Below are 6,994 nucleotides of genomic sequence, written 5' to 3' on the forward strand. Positions count from 1 at the left end.
ATATAACGTGAAGCTTTTTATCCTTTCTTTGTCCTAAAACAGCACCTACAGCATAATCACTGGCATCGCACATTATTTCGAATGGTTCATTCCAGTCTGGTGTCTGCATAATGGGTGCGGAGATCAATGCTTGTTTAAGAGTTTGAAATGCTTTTAAACAGTTATCGTCGAATATGAATTCAGCATCTTTCATCAACAGTCCAGTTAAGGGTTTAGTTATCTTAGAGAAGTCTTTGATGAATCGTCGGTAAAAACCGGCGTGTCCTAAAAAGCTTCGTACTTCTCTCACAGTTCTTGGGGGTTGAAGATTTTCGATTACCTCTATTTTGGCTTTGTCTACTTCAATTCCTCTGTTCGAGATGATGTGTCCTAAAACAATTCCTTCTTGTACCATAAAGTGGCACTTTTCCCAATTAAGTACTAAGTTTACTTTTACACATCGCTCAAGAACTCTTTCTAGGTTTTCAAGGCATTCTTCGAAACTTTGTCCGTATACAGAAAAGTCATCCATAAATACTTCCATGATGTTTTCGAGAAAGTCGGCGAAAATCGCCATCATGCATCTTTGAAAAGTTGCAGGGGCATTACACAGACCAAACGGCATTCGTCTATAAGCGAAGGTACCAAAAGGGCATGTGAATGTCGTCTTTTCTTGGTCATCAGGGTGAATTGGTATTTGAAAGAAGCCTGAATAACCGTCTAAATAACAGAAGTGTGAATGTTTAGCTAATCGTTCTAACATTTGGTCAATGAATGGTAAAGGGAAATGATCTTTTCGGGTTGCTTTGTTTAGTTTCCTATAATCAATGCACATTCTCCATCCCGATTCGATTCGTTTAGTTATAGTTTCTCCTTTTTCGTTTTCAATAACGGTTATGCCTCCTTTCTTTGGTACAACGTGTACAGGACTAACCCATTTGCTATCAGATATAGGATATATAATACCTGCTTCTAATAACTTGGTTATTTCTTTCTTTACTACCTCACTTAGGATCGGATTTAGTCTTCTCTGGTGTTCCCTAGAGGTTTTACAGTCTTCTTCTAACATGATGCGGTGCATACAAATAGAAGGGCTTATTCCTTTGAGATCGGTGATGTGGTATCCTAGTGCGGTTGGATATTTTCTTAAGATATGTAGGAGTTTTTCTGTTTCGAGTCTTCCTAGATCTGCATTAACTATCACAGGTCGTTCAAGTTCTAAGTCTAGGAATTCATATCTCAGATTTTTGGGAAGTGTTTTCAAATCAGGGGTTGGTTTGTTAAGACACTACGTAGGATCCGGTGTTATTGCTAGGCATTGTTTAGATTTGTCCTCTAAAAGATAGTCTGATGATTTGTCTTCTCCTGACTCTGCTTCTTTTATGCATTCATCGATGATATCCATGAAATAACATGTATCTCCTATTGCAGGTGCTTTCAAGAATTGGGAAAGAATGAATTCAATTTTCTCTTCACCTACTTCGAAGGTGAGTCGTCCTCGTTTTACGTCTATGATTGCACCGGCAGTTGCTAAGAATGGTCTTCCTAGTATAATAGGTGTCGTATCATCTTCTCTAATGTCCATAATTGTGAAGTCAGTGGGAATGTAAAACTGACCTAAGCGTACGGGAACGTTTTCAAGGATTCCTACAGGATATTTGATGGAACGATCTGCTAATTGCACAGACATTTTGGTCGGTCTTAATTCTCCCATTTCCAGTTTCTTACATATGGATAAAGGCATAACGCTAATTCCGGCTCCTAAATCGCATAAGGCTTTGTCGATGACAAATTTTCCTATGTGACAGGGTATAGAGAAACTACCCGGATCCTTGAGTTTAGGGGGCATGTTTTGGATTATAGCGCTACATTCGGCAGGGAGTGTAACGGTTTCGCTATCCTCAAGTTTCCTCTTATTAGAAAGAATTTCTTTTAAGAATTTAGCATATGAGGGCATCTGCGTAATAGCTTCGGTAAACGGAATTGTAACGTTTAATTGTTTAAGGAGATCGACAAATTTTCTAAATTGGCCTACATCTTTGGTTTTAACAAGCCTTTGAGGGTAAGGTATAGGTGGTTTGTAAGGTGGTGGAGGTACATAAGGTTCCTTCTTTTCTAGGGTTTCCTTATTACTCTCTTCCTTTTCCTTAGGTTCACTTTCCTTAGTAGATTTCTTAGGGTTTTGGTTTTCTATCCTTGGGTCAGACGGTCCTTCCACTTCCGTTCCACTTCTTAATATAATTGCATGAGCTTGGCTTCTCGGATTGGGTTGGGGCTGTCCAGGGAATGTACCAGTTGGTGCAGCAGTAGGTGCTTGTTGTTGAGCTACTTGAGATATTTGCGTTTCCAGCATTTTGTTATGGGTAGCCAAGGCATCTACTTTGCTTGCTAGTTGTTTAAGTTGTTCGCCAGTGTGTATGTTCTGGTTTAAGAAATCTTTATTGGTTTGTTGTTGGGAAGCTATAAAGTTTTCCATCATGATTTCCAAGTTGGATTTTCTAGGGGTATTATTGTTAGGATTCGGTTTCTGATATCCCGGAGGTATAGATGGGGCTTGACTTGGAGACTGTCCAGGTGCGTATAAAGCATTATTACTCTTATATGAGAAGTTTGGATGGTTCTTCCAATTTGGGTTATAGGTATTCGAATAGGGGCTTCCTTGAGCATAGTTTACTTGCTCTGTTTGGATTCCAGTCAAGAGTTGACATTCCGCAGGAGTGTGGCCTTGGATTCCACAGACCTCGCAATTCTGAGTTATAGCAACCACGGCTGCTGGAGGTGATACGTTTAAACTTTCAATTTTCTGGACCAAAGCATCCACTTTTGCATTGACGTGATCAAGGTTACTTATCTCGTACATGCCAGTTTTCGGTTGAGGTTTTTCCACATTCGTTCGTTCGGTTCCCCACTGATAGTGGTTTTGGGCCATGCTCTCGATAAGCTGGTAAGCATCAGCATAAGGTTTGTTCATTAGTGCACCACCTGCAGCGGCGTCTATTGTTAACCTTGTGTTGTATAAGAGACCATTATAAAATGTGTGAATTACTAACCAGTCTTCCAAACCATGGTGTGGGCAAAGTCTCATCATGTCTTTGTATCTTTCCCATGCTTCGAAAAGAGACTCGTTGTCTTTCTGTTTAAATCCGTTTATCTGGGCTCTTAACATAGCTGTTTTGCTTGGCGGAAAATATCGGGCAAGAAAAACTTTCTTCAACTCGTTCCATGTGGTGACTGAGTTGGAAGGAAGAGATTGAAGCCATCTTCTAGCGCTATCTCTTAATGAGAAAGGAAAAAGACGAAGTCGAATTGCCTCTGAAGTGACACCATTAGCTTTAACAGTATCAGCGTATTGGACAAATACGGATAAATGAAGGTTTGGATCTTCGGTAAGATTTCCAGAGAATTGGTTCTGTTGCACAGCCTGCAACAACGAAGGTTTAAGTTCAAAGTTGTTTGCTTCGATTGCGGGCGGAGCAATACTTGAATGCGGTTCATCTTGCGATGGAGCGGCGTAATCTCTAAGAGCACGAGCTGGTTCTGCCATCTCGGTTAAAGAAGGAAAATCTTTGAGATCAGGAAGGTCTATAGGAGGGAGATTGTTTTCAGCACGATATTCCCGAATTCGTCGTAAGACTCGGAGATATAGTTCGATATCGTTGATTCGTAAATAGAGCGGTTCGCCTTGAGAGCGAGTGCGTGGCATACAAATCAACGAAAGAAAGAAAATAGAAGAAAAAGAAACCTTAGTCTCTACAGCGTAACGGAAGAGTTACGATATCGATTGAATAAAAGTCCCCGGCAACGGCGCCAAAAACTTGATCGCTCGACTGGGTGAGTCGAGAATGGGATACAAACTGCAAGTGCACAGTTCTATCGCGTAGTTTTAAAAGATATCGATCCCACAGGGACTTATGAATCGATATACCGTTATCTAAGGTTACTACGTAAATCTAAGGTGAAAATGTTTGATTGTTTGGGAAAAACTAAGAGCTAAACTAATATCTAGATTAAATATTAATAAGACGGATATCGGTATGTAGTTCGTCAAAACTAGGGAATCAAGTCTTTGTCGGTTTCTTAGTTTTAAAATGAATCGTTTCGGTTAACTTTATTGGTTAAAGGTTCTATCTCAAACTCTCGCTCTGTTGAATAAACCATGATTTTATATTAATGTTGCTGTCACTTATAATTAAGTCAAAAACCATATTTTGAAAACAATAAAGTTGCAGAAACTCTTTTTAAGAAAATACTGACCGTTTTAAACACCCTTATCTCAAACTCTCGCTCTGTTGACTTAGGTTATATAATTAAATCCAAATGCTTAACTCTCGTCCTCACACTCAATCTTTAAAAATACTTTTTGGAAAAGGTCAGAATTTAATTAACTCTAAAACTTGCTCTCGCCCTGATCTAGAATTAATGCCTAACTTACACTGTCCAGTTAAAATCTCAAACTCTCGCTCTATTGATTTTAACTTCTTTATGTCTTTTACTTTTGTAAAAAAATCTTGTTATTAAACCTGTAAGTTGAAACCGTAAAAAGATTGATTTTGATTTTAAGTTTAGATAGACCGACTCAGTCTTGATCCCTTATTCTGCTTACTTTACATACCGATACCTAGGCAAATTAGCCAGACATGCTAAATGAATAAGAATTTATATCATGCATAAACAGACTCATTCCAGGCAGATAATATAGGTAAATAATAAAAGAAAATATTAAATAATGATTAAAGAACCTGAATGCGTAATACAATGGTCTTGAACACTCCACCACAAGCCGGTAGGATTTGTTCTTGGATTCTTCAATTAAACAGTAAATTAAATCAAGGAAATAAAACTGGAATATAACGTAAGGTTAAATCCAGTATAAAGTTGCACAATAGTTTCCGGTGTAGAAACTATTATGCGAAAAAATATCTAAAAGTTAAAATTGGAAAGGTAAATTTGCAAGGGAAAAAAGAATGTAAAGCTTGCAAAAGAAATAAATAAAATAAACAATGCTGGAAAAGAAAAAATAAGCAAAAGGCGTGAAAAGAAAATTTGGCAGAGCTTCGGTGTGTGTAGACGGCAGAGAGAGGAGAGTTCTTTTAGGTTTTAAGGTAGCTATTTATAGTAGTGCTACTAACTGCCTTTTTCTTTTCCACGAGTCTTCAGCATAGCTAAATACATGGCTTGGGAATAGGACACGAAGTCCTCAACGTTACTTCCATTCTTCTGAGAGCGTAACTTGCGCCAAAAAGCTAGTGGACTGGTGTGACGCTCGTCACACCATGTGTGACGTCCGTCACAAGGCTACTTCGCGTGACGCTCGTCACAACCCTTGTGACGCCCGTCACAGGGGCAACGTGCGCTTTCTTTGGGCTGGGCTTGGTCTTGGTTATTTGTTTCCTTTTTATTGCTTTTTACACCTCCTTTTCTTCCCTTTTTCACTTTTGCTTCAAAATGGATACCTGACATAAATAGCAAGGAAATACTGCATAATATCTGATAAAATGAGATAAACTAAAGTAAATGATAATATAATCTAATTGAATTAAGCCTTAAAATGTGATATAATTTCGTGTTATCATCGACACTGATTCTATTACGATAATAGAGTTTACTAAAAGCGTGTTCGTCGTGTACATCTTTTGAATGCTATAAGCGTTGTCGGTCACAAGTCACCTATAGGCTGTAGCATCGTTTAAACCGTTCGTGTGGAAAATCCTATGCTTGTTCGACACTTTGTTAGGAGTCGTTCCTCACTGAGTCATATCGTCGAGTTGGACAAGCCTCACCTGCACTAGCACATGTCCTAGGATCAACTGGTCGATCCTGCAAGTAACCCTTTGTTTTAAGGCCTAGGGAGGACCAGCGGTTGTTTACCAATTTCCACAGTAAACAACTGGTCCACCACTAACCTTCACCAAAATAAAAAGTGTGGACATGGTTTTAAAGGAATAATGCTCAAGAGCTCGAATTTGGCCTCAATTTCTTCCAATTCCAAGTATCTTGAAAGATACATGGATTTGAATTTTTAGAATCATGAACTGAGTTGCTTCGATTTTACCTCAAAGCAACTCAATCTTGTTGCCTATATTGGTAGGACTTCAATAAACCAAAAATAAATCAAAATAGATGAAAAATGAGGGAGAATCGAAGAAGAGAAGTTTCTGAAATTTCACCTTTGGGTAGCTTCAAATCAGCTTGATCTTGCTTCCAATTTGGCTTGGCTTGACTCTAGAAGCTTGTAGGAAGTGAAATTGATCAAAGAGAGGCTTGGATCCTTCGAGTTTCAATCTCAAAACAGAAGGAGATTTGAAACTCGATTTCAAGTGAAATCTTCAAGTTTATCCATTAATGGAGGTTAGGGAGGAAATGGTTCAAAGCTTGGGCAAGCAGGATCCTCATTCTGATTACCAAGGTCATGTATATATAGGGTATCAAGTTGCTTTTCACACACTTCCAATTTTTGCCAATTTTAGCAAATCTTACATGCATGGATTCATGGCCCTGTACAAGGCCCAATTCATGTGCCAAATGGTCCAATATTTTGTGCTAATCAACCTGAAATGATGTCACATGGCCATGCATAATGGAACTGAATTTTGAACATAAATCTTACCAAATGAATCCTTGTGAAGAACCCATACGCAAGTCCTTCAAATCTTGTCCAAATGAGGTGATCTTGGACTTTTTAGAAAGGTGACATCAAGGAGAACAACTTTCATGTTGAACACTTTTCTATTTGAAGCTTTTATCGTGATGAATCTTGATGTGGAAGTTTGAGAAATTAAACATAATTGAAAATTTTCGAAGTACCAAGTCAAATATCCACTTCTTCCACCTTGAATAACTTTTGCTATGAGCTTCAAATGAAAAAGGTTCCTTCATAAAAGTTGTAGCTCTTTCAATAATATTAAATTTGGTTACATATTTGACCTCATTTGTATTTGTCATGAGGGAGTTATGCATTTTAAAAGTTGACGAAAATTGCTTGTTCAATGTAATGGCCCAAAATGACCTATAATAT

At 38.3% G+C, this 6,994-nt stretch overlaps 1 pseudogene; it reads left to right on the top strand.

The window, feature by feature from the left end:
• The first annotated feature begins 3,038 nt into the window (after positions 1 to 3,038).
• LOC127133733 (uncharacterized) lies at positions 3,039 to 3,138 on the top strand (annotated as a pseudogene).
• The last annotated feature ends 3,856 nt before the right edge of the window (positions 3,139 to 6,994 follow it).

The sequence above is a fragment of the Lathyrus oleraceus genome, chromosome 3, assembly GCF_024323335.1.
Source record: "Lathyrus oleraceus cultivar Zhongwan6 chromosome 3, CAAS_Psat_ZW6_1.0, whole genome shotgun sequence".
NCBI lineage: Eukaryota > Viridiplantae > Streptophyta > Magnoliopsida > Fabales > Fabaceae > Lathyrus > Lathyrus oleraceus.